This window comes from Psammomys obesus, unplaced genomic scaffold, assembly GCF_907164565.1.
Source record: "Psammomys obesus unplaced genomic scaffold, mPsaObe1.curated_primary_1811, whole genome shotgun sequence".
Taxonomy (NCBI): Eukaryota; Metazoa; Chordata; class Mammalia; order Rodentia; family Muridae; genus Psammomys; species Psammomys obesus.
Window position 1 is genome coordinate 25043519 of NW_026595981.1, and position 16262 is coordinate 25059780.

At 47.7% G+C, this 16262-nt stretch overlaps 1 pseudogene; it reads right to left on the bottom strand.

The window, feature by feature from the left end:
• Window positions 1-16087: 16087 nt before the first annotated feature.
• Window positions 16088-16262, bottom strand: LOC129686590 (U2 spliceosomal RNA; annotated as a pseudogene).

A 16262-nucleotide genomic window follows, 5' to 3' on the forward strand; every position in this document is an offset into this window, starting at 1 on the left:
GCATGGACCCTTGCTTTATTACCCTGTTTTGTTTTGTTTTGTTTATTTCTCTCTTTATTTTGTCTGCATGTGTGGCTGTGCTCCATGTATGCTTACAGATCCCAGAATCCGGTAAACAAAACCTTCTAGAACTGGAGTTACAGATGTTATGAGCTGCTGTTGTGGGTGCTGGGAATTTGAACCCAGTCCTCAAAACACTTGTAAAAATAGCGCGCGTTTGTAACACCGCCAATGGTGAGGTGGGAGATGGAGAAAGGTTGAACTTGAACTTGGCTTATGAGGTGTTCCAGGCCAAGGGAAGAAGCTGTCTCAAAAGGTGGGAGGTGCTTAAGAAACAACACATGATGTTAGAGAGAGAAAGAGAGAGAGAGAGGACATGGTAGGAAAAGAGCTTAAAAGGCTACCTTCCTGGGAGTACGACTTAACGAGAGTTTATATAGGAAATTGTGGTTACAAGCTGATGGGCATACAGCTGGAGGTCTGTATTAAAATGACACCCATCTAATCACCAACTGAGGTGCTTTTCAGTTCTGTAAATCTCAAGAACAAAGATCAGCTGAGCCCAGTAGCGCAAGCCTTTAATCCAGCGGTTCTCAACCTGTGGGTCTCCACCCCTTTGGGGGTTTTCATATCAGCTATCCTGAATATCAGACATCTACAGCAGCAAAATCACAGTTATGAAGCAGCAACAAAATCATTCTATTTTCCAAACATGAGGAACTGTATTAAAGGATCAAAGCGATAGGAAGTGTTAGGACCCCTCCTTTAATCCCTGCTGTTCAGGAGGCTGAGGCAGGATGAGCCGCAAAGCAAGTTCAAGGCCAAGTTGAACAGCTTAGTGAGATTGTCTCAAAGTGAAAAGATAACAGGGCCAGGGAGACGGCTCCGCTGTTAAAGTGAGTAATGACCTGAGTTCAGTCATCGGCACCTGGGTAAAAGCTACATGCAGCAGGCGTGACCGTAATGCCATAGACCGGGAAGTGGAGGCAGAAGGATCCCTGGGGCTTGTTGGCTGTCAGGTCCAATGGAAACTCCATTTCCCCAGATTCCAAAAGGAAGAAGGGACAAATGGCTGCCTGTGGCGCTGATTACCTCAACAAGGCGCACTCCAGCCTCCAGCTTCCTCAGATCACAAGTGTCACACACCTCAAACCCGCTGCTAGTATCCTACCTAGCTCTTCTCATCTCCTCCCCCATCCTAACTTCCCTCCAGCTCCCGGGCTCCCAGACAGCTACTCATGCACTCATTCTCCTTAGAACCCTGCTGTTTTAGCTATGCTCACTTTCTGTCTCCCTCCTCCCTCCACTCTCCTGTACGATCTGTGTGGCACGTGTGTGTTTTCTGTTCTCCGTCTCCCTCTTCCTCCTACCTCCTCTTTTGTGCTTTCCCTCTCTCTCTATGTTCTGTGAGGGCTAAAGCTATGTTTTAAGTATAAGTTACTGTGCTTGTGATATCTGTAAAACAAAAATCCTTCGAACCTGTAAGCCCCTCTTCCCAAGGACAGATAAACCTGTAAGCCCATTTCCCAAGGACAGATAACTTCCCTGGAATTCTGGAAGCTGCTATTCATGTAAGGTAAGGAACCATAGGTTTTCATTTCGGCAAACAAGCTCTACTGCCCTAATTGTACGGGATGTACTTGATCACAGTTAGGCAGGAGGTACCTAGGCAGGAAGTACATCAAGACGTATACTTGCCCCTGGTTAGACAAAGGCAGGAAGGACGGAGCCTTGTGGGTTTCGACTTTAATCACTAGACTAATGTAATTCCCAGCCATTGTCTGGAAATTCTGGGCATGGGCTTCGTCAGAGTCCATTGTCCTGGAAAGTATTTAATAAAGCTTGCTTAAAAATTGTGGTAACGGTCTTATTCTCTCCAGGTGGGATTAATAGTTCCTCTCTCTCTCTCTCTCTCTCTCCTTCTGCTTCTCTCATGGCCAGGTCCAGCCTGCTGACCATGTTCAGTCTCCTACTTTCTCCTTCTGCTCTGGACTTTTTTTTTTTTTTTAATATTTATTTATTGGGGCTGGAGAGATGGCTCAGAGGTTAAGAGCACTGTCTGCTCTTCCAGAGGTCATGAGTTCAATTCCCAGCAACCACATGATGGCTCACAACCATCTATACTAGGAATGTGATGCCCTCTTCTGGCATGCAAGTGTACATGCAGATGGAATACTCATATATGTAAAATAAATTTAAAAAAAGATTTATTTATTAATTATGTATACAGTATTCTGCCTGCATGTATGCTTGCAGGCCAGAAGAGAGCACCAGATTTTATTATAGCTGAGCCAGCATGTGGAATTGAACTCAGGATGTCGGGAAGACACTTTTCTTAATCTCTGAGCCATCTCTCCAGCCCCCTGCCCTGGGCTTTTCCAGATGGCCTCTCTCATATCTACAATAAAATCTTCCCTTTACCCAAACCATGGAGTGATCATATCATCAGTGTATGTACTGGGTAGCCAATCTAACGGAGTGGGTGAGCTCCTGATGCAGTGAGAGACCCTGTCTCAGAGAGTAATTGAGGAAGACACCAAACACTGACTTCTGTTCTACACACACACACACACACACACACACTGAGAACCTAGCTGAGCGAGCAGAGTGTCTAGCATATGCAAGGCCCTAGGTTCAGCTCTCTAAAACCAAAGACAGTGAGGATGAGAGTTTTATGTCCTGAAACGACTCTTATGTCTGTTTTCCCATGTGCTGCTCCTGACATGTATACAACGGGCAGGCTGGGCAGGGTGGGGTGTCTGCCTGAAGCCCCTCTTGCTGATCACCGAACTCACCATAGCAGTTATTGTGAAAGAAAAGTGTCAGGAGAGGTTCAGTGGGGAGGCAGACCGCAGCCTGGCCTCTGAGTTTCAGAACTAGATGGGCAGTGTTGGCCAATACAGCACACTAGTCAACAGACCACAGGTCAGCAAGAGCTGCTCTGGGATCACATTGCAACTTGAAGGAGGGTGTGGCGGAGCCACTGCCAAGTGACCCAATCACACACAAGTGTGCATAGCGGGGGAGGGGCAGGGGGCAGGACGAGACTAGTGACCTGCCTCCGGCAAAGGGTTGGGGTTATAGGTAAAGAAAGCCCAAGGAAGCCCGGAGCACCCAGGAATGCTCAGAAAAAAGTTTGTTAGGTGATTTATTTCACGGTCCCTCCCCCACTAAGCCTCACCCCACCCCCTCATCACCATTGGTTGCGCCGGCCTGGAAGGTGCTTATTTCGGGGAGGATGAGCTTTCATACCAGTCTGGGGTTCTCCAGCAGCAGCCTGAGACTGGCAGAGACTCTAATGGTTTGATGCAGGAAGAAGGGTGTTGGTTCTCCTCTGATTGAACCCTGCAACTCGGGTTGGGGCCCGCTGCCATTGGCACACTTGCGGCCATTTTTTTTTTTTTTAAACTCAGCATTCGTCTTTGTTCGTAAGGCAAAATTTAACTCTGCCTCCTCGAAGTAGTTATCCATAGCTAACACTGCCAGAGGGTCAAGTTAACCTACACTAAGAGACCTTGCTAGAGAATCAAGCTAACCTTCTATTTCACTAGGACTCAATGGTGTCATGACTCACGCTCTGTTATCTCCGCACTTGGCTACACTCTGGTTGCGCTCTATGTTACCTTCGCACTCTGAACTCTGGAGGACCCTAACCACCTCATTTACCTCACTTGGGACCAATGAGCTTAAAGGTTAGCTGATAATACTTTGGTTGGCCAAAATGTATTACAATAGATTGCTGCCTCCGCCTCCACCTCCATCATCTGCACTTGGTTTTCCTCTAAAGAGACTGCCCTAAGAAAGGCTGATGTCGCAGTTTGGCTCCCGAGTCCACACTGAGTTCCTGATTGCAATCAGCCTTGTCTTGGGGTATGCATTCATTCAGTAAACCATCCGTATCTAACTGAGAACGGAGTCTGAGTGTTTGTGTGGCTACAACACCCATGCCTGATGCTCCAAACTCTGCTTCCTTGCCAGAGGATGCTAGCAGAAGGTAAGGCATTCAGCCTCTCAGCTGTGCGACCAATACACACACCAGCTTGCTGCGTGAGTGAGCTATCTCCACAGTGAGCTCTGTTCATCCTCTCAACACCATCGTGGGGCAGTTACCATCATTCAACCCCTCCCATCACATGTGCTTAGACACAGAGGGGCTGAGGATCTAGTCACAGTGTGCTGGGGCCAGTTTAACAATCGGGTGGTCCTGGCACCAGAGAGATGGTCGAGTGATTAAAACACTGCTGCTCTTCCAGAGGACTCGAGTTCAGTTCCCAGCACCCACATGGGTAGCTCACAACTGCCTGTAATTCCAGTTGCAGGGAATCCTTTTCTGGCCTCCTTGGGCACCTGCACATGCTCCTATGGAAGAGACTCATTGTGTGGTACTGTGACCTGGTCAAAAGCCCATGGCTGGGGAGGTCGTAGGTCCTGGGGAATAACACTATTATTGTTTTACTAAATGGTAAGGAAGAAAGAAAGAAAGAAAGAAAGAAAGAAAGAAAGAAAGAAAGAAAGAAAGAAAGAAGGAAGGAAGGAAGGAAGGAAGGAAGGAAGGAAGGAAGGAAGGAAGGAAGGAAGGAAGGAAGGAAGGAAGGAAGAAAGGAAGGAAGAAAGAAGGGGGAAAACATGACTAGTCCCAGGTTTTGGCACCAGGTGAATGAAAAAAAGGAATAGACATAATTTCTCCTAGGTATGGGGGAGGAGAAAGTTTATTATAGATAAAAGGGAGGCAGGGACATTGGGGAAAGTCCAGAGTGAACATGGCCAAACACAGCTGGGCAATGTGAGGAGACAGGGTAGATGGGAGAGGGGAGGGCCAAACCAAGAGGCCAGGAGGGTGAAGAATAGAAGAAAAGAGCCAGGTAACCAAATGGTTGGATTATATATAAAAGAGCGGCCTAACACTTAGACTGATGGGGAGTGAGAGAGGGGGTCTGCCAGCCAGGAGTACCTTTTAACAGGTAGAGACTGAGGGATGCTGGGAGAACATGGAGGACAGGTCTCCTTTGATATGTTTTGTTGGTGGTGATGGTGGTGGTTTGTTTTGTTTTTTGAGACAGGGTTTCTCTGTGTAGCCTTGGCTGTCCTAGACTGGATTGGTAGATCAGGCTGGCCTCGAACTCACAGCAATTCCACCTGCTTCTGCCTCTCTGAGTGCTGAGATTAAAGGCACATGCTCTGGAACCGAGCTTGCTTCTCCATATTTTAGAAATAGTCATGCCCACCTTTCATTGCTGTTTTTTTTTTTAAAGTGAAAATCCTACTCGTTCTATTTTACCAATCCAGGAGCCAGATGCTGGGGTGAAAACCTGCCAGCTCAGAGAGGCAGAAAAAGCACCCAGCTGACCTTCTTTCTCAGCTCAGGTCTGTATGGAAAAACCCAAAAATCTCACTAGCTCAGCTGACAGCCCAGGAGGAAAACGCCAAAAAACCCAAGGCCAAAGGTTTTGCTAGCTCAAAGCTCAAAAAGCCAAGAAGCTGAGGAGCTGAAGCCTAAGCTAAACCCAGAGCTTGAGCTAAAAGCTCTCTCTCTTCTCCTCCACACTGTCTTAAATACCCCTCAACTCAAAGGCCCTCCTACTCTTTAATCCCTGTAACTGGTTGCTTGCTCTATCTCTTGACCTAGGGTTAATTTTGTTAAACCCTGTGTACAGAAAGCTCTTGGATTAAAGGTGTGTGCTAGGGCTGGGTGAACCACACCTTAATCACCTATTTACAATAAAAAGCTCTTGGATTAAAGGTGTGTGCTAGGGCTCAACCACACCAAACAAGAAACAAGGTTTTACAGTTCACAATTTGGGGTTCACAATGGGATCAACTATCCTGCAACATTTCAGTTCTTTTTTTTTTTTTTTTAATTTACTGCCAAGCCTGACAGCTGGCCTGACATCAACCCCCAGGGCCCACTCCTGCCGGCTGTCCTCTGACCTTCTCAAACATGCCATAGCATGTGTGAGCCCACATAAATACACACACTAAATAAATACATAAATGTAAATTTTAAAAAGATTTTATTCATTTTATGCATGAGTGTTCCGTCTGCATATACACCTGCAAGCCAGAAGAGGGCATCAGATCCCAGTATAGATGGTTGGAAGCCACCATGCAGTCGCTGGGAATTGAACTCAGGACCTCTGGAAGAACAGACAGTGCTCTAGCCCGAAGATGCAAATTTTTAGGAAGTAAAAAGCATACAAAGGTGGTGTCTTAGGGTTACTATTATGTGATGAAACACCATGACCGAAGGCAACTTGGGAGAGAAAGGGCTTATTTCACTCACAGGTCCATGTAACAGTCATCCTCAAAAGCAGTAAAGGCAGGAACCTGGAAGTAGGAGCTGACCCAGAGGCTGTGGCGGGGTGCTGCTCACTGGGCTACCTCTCACGGCTTGCTCAGCCCGCTTCCCTGTAGAACCCAGGACCACCTGCTCAGGAATGGCGACACCCACCATGGGCTGGGCCTTCCCTAATCAATCACTAATTACGAAATACCTTACAGGCTTGCCTACAGCCTGTTCCACGTCAGGACTTTGCCTGCTTCGATTGGTCCAGTGTGCGTTCCTCCCACCCTCATTGGCACTGGCTTTGCTCTTCGGCTATATGGGCCGAGGCCTTTTCACTTGAGGGCCCATCTGGACGATGGAAGCTCCAGCCCTCATCAGTTGGGCAGTTGTTCGTAACCTGTCTGAGGGTGCTGACGGTTAGCTGACACCCATGACTTTACCTGCTGACTTATTGGTATTTATTGATTTTTACACCACAGTAATTGCTGAATCGGGACAGATGCGTCCGAGGCCTGTGGGTGGATCAAACAGGATGGTGGCACTAGAACCTCAGAGTTCTTCAGTGGCCTCTTGAGGTGGGAGAGAATCTTCTGGTGCATTTTGGGAAAGAACTGACTAGAAACGGGATGAAGGAGCAATCAGCAAAAGTCACTCCTGTCAGAAAACTAAGGACTTAGTTGATTTAGAGGAGATGGAGGCCAGGTAGAGAGCTGGAAGCCCCAAATCAAATTCCGGCATGAAATGTTTAGTAGCTGCCAGATGTTGCTGGGGTAAAAAGAAAACAAATCTGGAAACTGCCTCAATCTTTCCAAATTGGGCTCTCTCTCTCTCTCTGTCCCTTTAGTATATATAATGTGTCTTTATTTACATAGTATGTGTATTGCTGTTTTACCTGCTTGTATGTCTGGATATCGTGTGTGCACTGACTTCGGAGGCCAGCAGAACTGAAGTTATAGACAACTGGAAGTTACCAAGCGGGAGCTCAGACTCAAACTCAGGTCCTCTAGGAAAGAGCAGCCAGTGCTCTTAACTGCTGGGTTATCTCTCCAGCCTGGGTCCAGTCCTTTATTAGCTATACTGCTGTTCCATGAACCCTCCCGGGGAGATGTGAAGAGACGTCTCTGCCCCCCACCAACGGGAGACCACAGTATGAATCCGCTGAAGCCCACCCTGGGAGGACGGATGTGTTTGTGAGGCTTACAAAGCATGCGTGAGGAGTTGCCTACAGGGGTGTGGGTGGCTGCCAAGCACCCACAGTTCCAGAAAGTCTCACTGGAGAATGGATGGCGACATAGACACAGACGGAGCCCTCCCTCAGCTGACCATCCACATTACACGCGCCATCACTGCCCAGGCCCGCAAGACCAATTCTCCGTGGGCAGAACTGCACACAGATGGAAGAGAGCTAGGGGAAGGAGCGGCTGGAATGTTAAGTGAGTGTTTAATGAGTCCCCCCAGGCCTCCTCTGTGACAGAACGTAAACGGGCCCAACCTTGAGAATGTCTTGGGAGGGCTCCCAGCTGCCCCGATGAAGCCAGTTAACAGTGTTCTGCCTGGAGGACAACATTCTCCAACTCCTGTCTCTCCAAGGGTGAGAAGAGCAAAAATCCCTTCATCTTCGCTGCTGGACGGATTCTAGACTCCTTGACTCAGGAGGGTCATCTTCTGGTGGCATGGGTTTAACCTTTTCACTTCCCTCCTTCCCTTAAATTCCACCTTCAACCCATGGTCCCCACTGGGTCCACCTTCAACATGATGTAATTGGGTGGCTGGGTGGTGGCAGCCCACATCTTCCATCCCAGCGCTCTGGGAGGCAGAGGCAGACCAATCTCTGAGTTTGAGGCCAGCCTTGTCTACAGAGCAAGTTCTAGGACAGCCAGGGCTACACAGAGAACCCCCCCCTCCAGAAAAAAGAAAGAGAAATTGATTTAATAACCCAAGTGACACGAATAAGTGTTCTCTTTTTTTTTTTTTTTTTTTAAGTGTTCTCTTTTGGATTGGGTGACAGTTGTCTTTACTGTCAAGTTGACGGGACTTGGAGTCACCAGGAGATACACACCAAGATGTTTGCAGAGAGGTTTAACTGAGGAAGGAGAAGAAGAAGAAGAAGAAGAAGAAGAAGGAGGAGGAGGAGGAGGAGGAGGAGGAGGAGGAGGAGGAGGAGGAGGAGGAGAAAGGGCGTCAAGTGCCAGCATTCATTTCTCTCTGCCTCTTGATTTCAGCCCTGTGCACCACCTCTTCCCACAGGATGAACCATTCCCTCAAACCATAATTCAGGATAAACCCTTCTTCCCTTCAGCTGGTTTCTATCAGGTTTTCTGCCACACCAGTGAGAAAAGTAGCTAGTACAGATCATGTCTTTAAACTGCCAAGGTCTTCCAGACCATTTCACCCCTCTTGCACGCTGCAGTGGGATGATGTGCATGCCTGTCCCTGCAGGCTCTGCAAGCCACCCTGGCACCCCTGCGGAGGGCCCCTCGGTTTGGAAGCCATGGGTAGGATCCTGAGAGATATCAGACCGGATTCAGAGAAGGGAACATGACAACCCCAATCTTTGCCAGGCTCTCCTCCCTTGATTGGCCTCAGGCCTACCACGTAGTTCAAGAAGACCTCAAACTTCTGAGGGGAAGAAAGTGGGGGTCGGGTCATCCCTATAGTTGACAAAAAATAAAAATGAAAAATAAAAAAAAAGCCCTCTTCCAGTTCTATGTTACATGGGAGATTTATTGCTCTAAATTCAAAGAATATTTCCTTCTGTTAAAGCAACCAGAGTCATCGCATGTGCAATGGCAAATCAGACCACCGTGAGCTCCAGGGTCAAAGCCTCCCCCCCGAACTGTGTGACTGTGTGTTAACTCACCCACAGCTGCAGCCAGCTCTGGACGCCAGGTCGACTGAGCATCTCGGGCAAAGTTTGGGTGAGATGAGCCAAGTCCGACACAGCCAGCTCCTGTAGGAGTTAGTGGGAGAGATCATCTGTCTCCCCAAAGGCCTGGATGTACTTAACACTGTTGTGAAATCACCAAGGAGAACGAGCAAAACAAAACACATTCTTCTAGGAACCAGCAGAGAACCAAGTTAGGATAAACAGTGCATAACTTTGCTTTGACTTCCCAGAGAGAGCCGGAGGAGATAAAACAGGTCCCATGTCTGTCCTTCCTTCCTCCCTCCCTTCCTTCCTTCCTTTTCTTCACTCTATAGCCCAGCCTAGCCTGGAACTCTCTATGTAGCCCAAGCTAGTCTAGAACTTGCAGTCCTCCTGCCTCATTCTCATACCTGCTGGTATTACAGGGGTGAGCTACCACACCTAATTTATATGGGTTTTTTTTTTTTCTTTTCTTTTCTCTTCTCCCTCTCCCTCCCCTCCTCCTCTTCATCCTCTCTGCCGGACTCTCCTTTTCTTTATAGTGCTGGGAACTGAACCCAAAGCCTTGCATGTGCCAGGCAAGTGCTCTACCCCTGAGCTCTTACTTCTTTATCACATTACCACAAAATTCAGTGCCCATACTGCTGGAATAATTTCCATTAGTTACTGATGAGGAAATCCCAATTTAATCATGTTTTACTGCCTAAGTAAACCTTGAAGGAAAAAAAAAAACCTTCCAGGTTGAAAAACTGCCTGACATTAAGAATTCACTAGAAAAAATGAGGTCCATCTTGACATGTAAACATTCAGTAGCAACATTCCTTCCGGTGAGCATGTTCTTGCTTTCTGGCTATTAGAGATAGGTTACTTTGAAAACGTTCTGAAGACAAGGCAGAGGACATAGCTTGGCCGGTAGAGCACTTGCTGGCATGGAGGAAACCCTGAGTTTGATCCTCAGCGCCATATAAAACCTCCAGGGGTGACACATACCTGCAACTCAGCACTTGGGAGGGAGAGGCAGGGAATCATAAAATCAAGATCACGTCAGACTACCCAGCAAGCCTGAGGCCAGCTTAAGCCACAGGAAAGCCTGTCTCAAAAGAGATGAATAAATTAAATAAATAAATAGTGCCCGTGAGATGGCTCAGTGTGTACAGGCTCTTGTCCTCACGCCTCAGGCTTGACTTTGATCCCCAGGATCCACATAATGGGAAGGAAGAAGCCGATTTCCACGAATTATCCCCTGACCTCCCACATCCCATGGAGACGTGCACACTTACACATTAATCAACAATTTAAAACGGAGTCAGGAGAGATGGTTCGGAGGTGAAGAGCACTAGCTGCTTGTCCAGAGGACCAAATTCGATTCCCAGCATGCACAAGGTACATCACAACCATCTGTAACTGGCCAGATGTCCAGGGCTGTGGAGGACATGGCAAATCACTGCACCTTCCCCAAAGGCCTCAGCGCTGTTCATCCCTGAGCGGTTCTGCCCTGGCATGCACTTTACAATGTCCTCATCACTTCAAATAGTCCAGTGTATCAGAATCTCTAAGGCTTCACCCCTGACCCTGAGAGCCCTGAGAGTCCCGGGGCTGCCTAGGCCCCTATGACAAGCCGTCCCCTTATTTGGCATTTGGACTGGTTCCAGATTTTGCTCTTATAAATAGCATGTGAATGTTTTTGCAAAAAATATATTTTTCCCTTTTTTGGATTATTACTTCCTTGGTATCAGTGGGTCAAAAGTTTGGAGTTGCATAGCTCTTCCTACCCACTTGCCAGAACATTCCTCAGGGGGATGGTAGTCTGTCTATTCGAGCATTTTGATTTTTTTATTTTTCAATACTGTATCCATTTTTGAGAACCATAATGACTCCTAACACAGCAGGGCTTCTGCTGGCTTTTTCTAAATTTCCACAAAAAACACATTTAGGCAATTTGACCAGGATTTTTTTCCCCACAACACAAAATAAGATTGAACTTCCTCCCTTTTTCTTTTTCTTCTTCCTCTTCCTCCTTCTCTTCCTCCCGGCCCTCCTCTTCCTTCTTCTACTGTGGGCAAAAGAAGTTGGGAAAATGTCAAACACCAACACTGTGACGTCAGGAGATTCTTTCCAGCTAGCTCTGCTGGAGCTTTATGAAGCCCCCCCCCCCCAAACACACCACATCCACACACTACACCCACACACATACATACCACATACATCTACACAATAGACACAAATGCCCCCCCCCCACCCGCACCACACACATAAGAAAGTAAATACATATAAACAAATCAAAAGCCCCTTGGGTATCTAAGTGGACAATCAGTCCTTCAGCACCACTGAGCCACACCCCTGGCTGGCCTTATATATTTACTTATTTTGTTTGGATTTAGGGAGGGGTGGGGTTGTTATTTTGATCATGTAGTTTGGGCTGTTTTTCTACTTTTTATACCAACAAAAAACTGTTCAGAAGTATTTAAAATTTTTGTTTACCTATTTTGCACTCATGGTACCCATGTGGAGGTCAGAGGACAGGTCAGTGGAGTAGGTTCTCTCCTTCTGTGGGCTCTGGGGCTGGGGCTTGGGGTGTCAGGCTTAGGCAGCAAGTGCCTTCACCCACTGAGCCACCTTGCCAGCCCAATTATTGGAAACTTTACCTGAAAGCAGCCCAGGCTACAAATATCACACACAGAATTTCCTAAGGTCCCGATCCCAAAGCCTGTCCCCGGATTTCATTTTCAAAAGTGTGAATGATTTCCTGTTGGCATACTTTAAAAAAAAAAAAAACAAAACAAAAAAACTCTTTTATTTACATATTTTTTATATTTCTTTCTCCCTACTCCATCCAGAGCCCTTCCAACACCCCAACTCCAGGTAGGAGAGAGAAAGGGTTAATAGGAGAAGGGGAGCAGTTCTCTTAGCTGCTTCCTGCTGGTTAGGGTCTTGGGTTCCTTGGAGCCAGTCCAATCCTTGTTTCAGGAGATCGCCAACTTCTTGTTTTACTGAAACCACAGCAACAGGAGCGCAGAGGGAAGCAGCAGCTTTTTTTTTTTTTTTCCCTCAGAGCTCCTCCACACTGTCTGGGCTTTGGCATTTATTCTGTCACCAGAGTCTTCAGATTTAAACTGTCTGCAGCTGGCAAAGAGCCCTCTCGGAGCCTGCTCGAGGAAAATAGTTTGCTGCTGTGGACCATCAGGATCAGTCCCACACCTGGGATTAAAACAAGAAACATGGTTCTATCTGCAACAATTTCCAAAAACGGACTCGTTTTCTCGTGTACATTCTGCAAACGCCGCCTTCCCACAGTCTTGTTTTATAAAATAAAATAGTTAATGCGGCCAGTTAAAAGCTACCTGGAGTCAGCCAGGCGCTGGTGGTGGAAATTGCTTCCTGCACGGACAATGAAGTTCACATTCAGTCCCAAGAACCTGACCCCTTCTGGCGGCCCAGGGACTGACTGCATACACATGGCGCACAGGCACACTCGTGGGCAAAGCGCCTGCGTGGTTTGAACAAAAATGGCCCCTATAGGCCCATGTTAGAAGGTGTGGCCTTGCTGGAGTAGGTGTGGCCTCGTTGGAGGAAGTGCATCACCATGGTGGGCTTGGAGGTCTGAGAAGCTCAAAGCAAGGCAGGGTGGCTCTGTGGCTTGGTGCTGCTTACAGACCAAGCTGAGTAGCTCTCAGCTCCTTCTCCAGCATCATATCTGCCTGCACACTGCCATGCTTCCCACAATGACAATAATGGATTGAAACTCTGCGCTGTAAGCCAGCCCCAGTTAGATGCTTTCCTTTTTTTTTTGTTGTTTTTTGTTTTTGTTTGGTTGTTGTTTTTGAAACAGGGTTTCTCTGTGTAGTCCCTGGCTGTCCCGGACTCACTTTGTAGAGTAGGCTGGCCTTGAACTCACAGAGATCAGCCTGCCTCTGTCTCTCAGAGTGCTGGGATCACAGGCGTGGACCACCGTGCCCGGCAGATGCTCTTCTTTATAAGAGTTGTCCTGGTCATGGTGTCTCTTCACAGCAATAAAACAGCTAAGACAGCACCCATACATATAACAGAAAAGCAAATACAAAGGAGAAGGAAGAAAAAAAAACAACTATCCAGGAGTGGTAGTTCAGGCTTCCCAGCCCTTGGGAGGTGGAGGGAGGCAGCTCTGTGTATTTATAGTCACAGCAGACACTTTTTTTTTTCTTTCTATATTTGATATTCTGTCTGAAAAAAAAAAATGTGGAGAACCACAGAGGGGACACCAAATCTGTACCTCTGACCTCCACGTGCACACACATACCCGGGTCATCCCCAATGAGAGCATGTACGTACACACATACAGCACATACACACGCACGCACATACATGCATACAGAAACTTACAAGTTAAATGTTACATTATGTGTCTTCACATATGAACTCAATGTGAAGAGTTGTATAAAACTAAGTCACCCATTGATTGTTACATAGGGACTTCTAGATTCTGTGTGTGTGTGTGTATGTGTGTGTGTGTCTGTGTGTCTGTGTAGATCTGGGGGGGTACATGTGGAGGTCAGAGGTCAACCTTGGGTCTTGTTCCTCCTCAGGTGCTGTTCTTCTTATTGTTTTGAGTCAGGCAGCAGGCGTAGGCTGGTTGACCTTAAAGCCCCAGAAATCCACCTGTTGCCACCTCTTCGGCACTGGGGTCCCAAGTCTGCACTACCACATCTGGCTTTTTAGGCCGACGTTGGGGGCCAAACTCTTGCCTCCCTGCCTGTGAGGCGTGCGCTCTCTCTCTCTCTTGAGAAAGCCACCTTCACGTTCCTTTTATCTGGATCCTTATATGGAAAATGTGCGTAGAGCAAAGGACGATGGACCTAGCCAGAAACACAGAGAGAGCATCGTCGTTGCCTTTTGGTCGACAGTGAAGAGCAGGAGGCTGTGAAAATGTGATCCGGGGTTGGAGGAAGACGGAGTTTGAGAAACTGAGAAACTGGAGTGTGGAACCTCAGGTTGGAAAACACAGAAACTAGGCCTTGTTGGTGCACGCCTTGAATCCCAGCATTGGGGAGGCAGAGGCAGGTGGGTCTCTGTGAGTTTGATGCCAGCCTGGTCTACAGAGCAAGTTCCAGGACAGCCAAGCCTACACAGAGAAACCCTGTCTCAAAACAAAACAGAAAACAAACAAGCAAAAAAAAAAAAAAAAAAAAAAGAAAGAAAGAAAGAAAAAAGTATGTGTCCCGCCTATTCATGGAATGAACACAAAAGAATCCACAGGAGTCTTGGAAGCCAGGAAGAGTGCTCCTTCTGTATTACTTCAGGATCTGGCGCTGTTTGAAGCCTCTGAGCTAGATGATGAAGTAAAAGGCATAAAATATCCAAACGTCAGCAGGGTGAGGGTGGCTCAATGGCAGCGCCTGAGCTCAGAGGCACCGAGACCCAGGCACCAAAAATAAAGGCTGGAGGAAAGTCTAGAACTCCTTAAAAATAGAAACGATGATGCCAAGCTAAGCAACACACATCGGGATCCCAGGCTATTCGGTCTGTACAGGCAGCAGGACAGTGGAGTCCAGGAATGCAAGACCAGGCCGGGCAATAGAGCGAAGCTCCCATTGGAAGAAAAGGGGGGCTGGGCGCATGCCTGTGAGCTGCAGTCATGGAGGCGGAGGCAGGCGGGTCAGCCTGGTCTACAAAGCAAGCCCAGGACAGCCAAGGCTACACAGAGAAAGCCTGTCTCAACAAAACCAAAAAGAAGAAGGAGAGGAAAGAGAGGGAGGGGAAGGGGAAGGGGGAGGGGAGAGGGAGAGAGGAGGAGAAGGAGGAGGAGGAGGAAGAGGAGGAGGAGGAGGAAGGAAGGAAGGAAGACCGAGAGACGATTCAGTCCATAAGGCGCTTGTCATGCAACTATGAGGCCCTGTGCACACACGTGCAGAACACACAGGCACATGTATGGACATGTACTCACAAGCGGAGAGAGAAAGACAGGAGGGAAGGAAAATAAATCCAGAAGACTACAAGAAGCCCCTTGTCTCCCAGCTTGTGTGTTGGAACTCTCTTTATATTCCACATCCTAGGAACCAGGAAACCATGCCTGCCTGGGTGGACAAGGGCTCTTTTATCTACACTATGTTGTTGTGTTTTTTTTATTTAATTAGTTAATTAATTTGGAGACAGGGTCCAGGCTGGTTTCCTCAGTTAAGCCCTCTACCAAACCGAGCTACGTCCCCAGTCCGTGTCTGCCTCAGGCAGAGGCGCTGACAAGCACATGCTCACAGCGCCCTCTGCTGGTCATCACAGGGATGGGCTTCCGAGACTGACATTACTGAAGGATCCTGACCTCGGCAAAAAGCTGTGGAGGCAGAAGAAACGGCAACGCTTTGTACAAAACTCCAGAGGAACTCACTCGCTTGGATCACGACATGGGACACCGATGAAGCAAAGGAACCCAAGAGCCTGAACTTTGCCACAATGATGGCTTTTCAGACTTTCTGGCTGAATAGAAACCTTCAAGTCATCCACACCAAAGGCATCAAAAGTGGAAAATTACGCTCGCTCAATACTGTGTGTTAACCAGGGTTACAGAAACGAGAAAGAAAAACAGGCTCAGGATGAAGTGTAGGGAGCCAGGGGCTTACCCTTAGAGCCCCATAAAGGTTAATCCCTAGGGCCTAGGAAGATAGCTTAGAGGGTAAGACCTGAGTCCGAAACCCTAACACCCATGTAAAAGAGCTGTGAGTGGCCGCGCATGCCTATTACCCCAACGCTGGGAGGTGGAGAGAGGTGGACCCTGGAGTTCACCGAGCATCGGCCGAAGTGTGAAAGAAGCCTTCCAGTTCAGAGAGAGGCTGTCTCAAGGGACCAGAGTAGAGCGACATAGAGGAAGCTACCTGGCATTGTCCTCAGGCCTCTCCATGTGTAAACATGGAAAACAATAAACCCTGGCTTTTCAGTTGCAGTATTGTGGGATGATTTATTTTTTCAAGATAGGGTTTCTCTGTGTAGCCTTGGCGGTCCTGGACTCCCTTTGTATAGCAGGCTGGCCTCGAACTCCTGGTTCCAAAAATCCATTTTTTTGTCCTCGGGTAGAGGACCTATCAGATATTAAACTGATAAGAACAGATACTACACTTGATCTTAGCCAAAAGGCCGAGAAGCGAT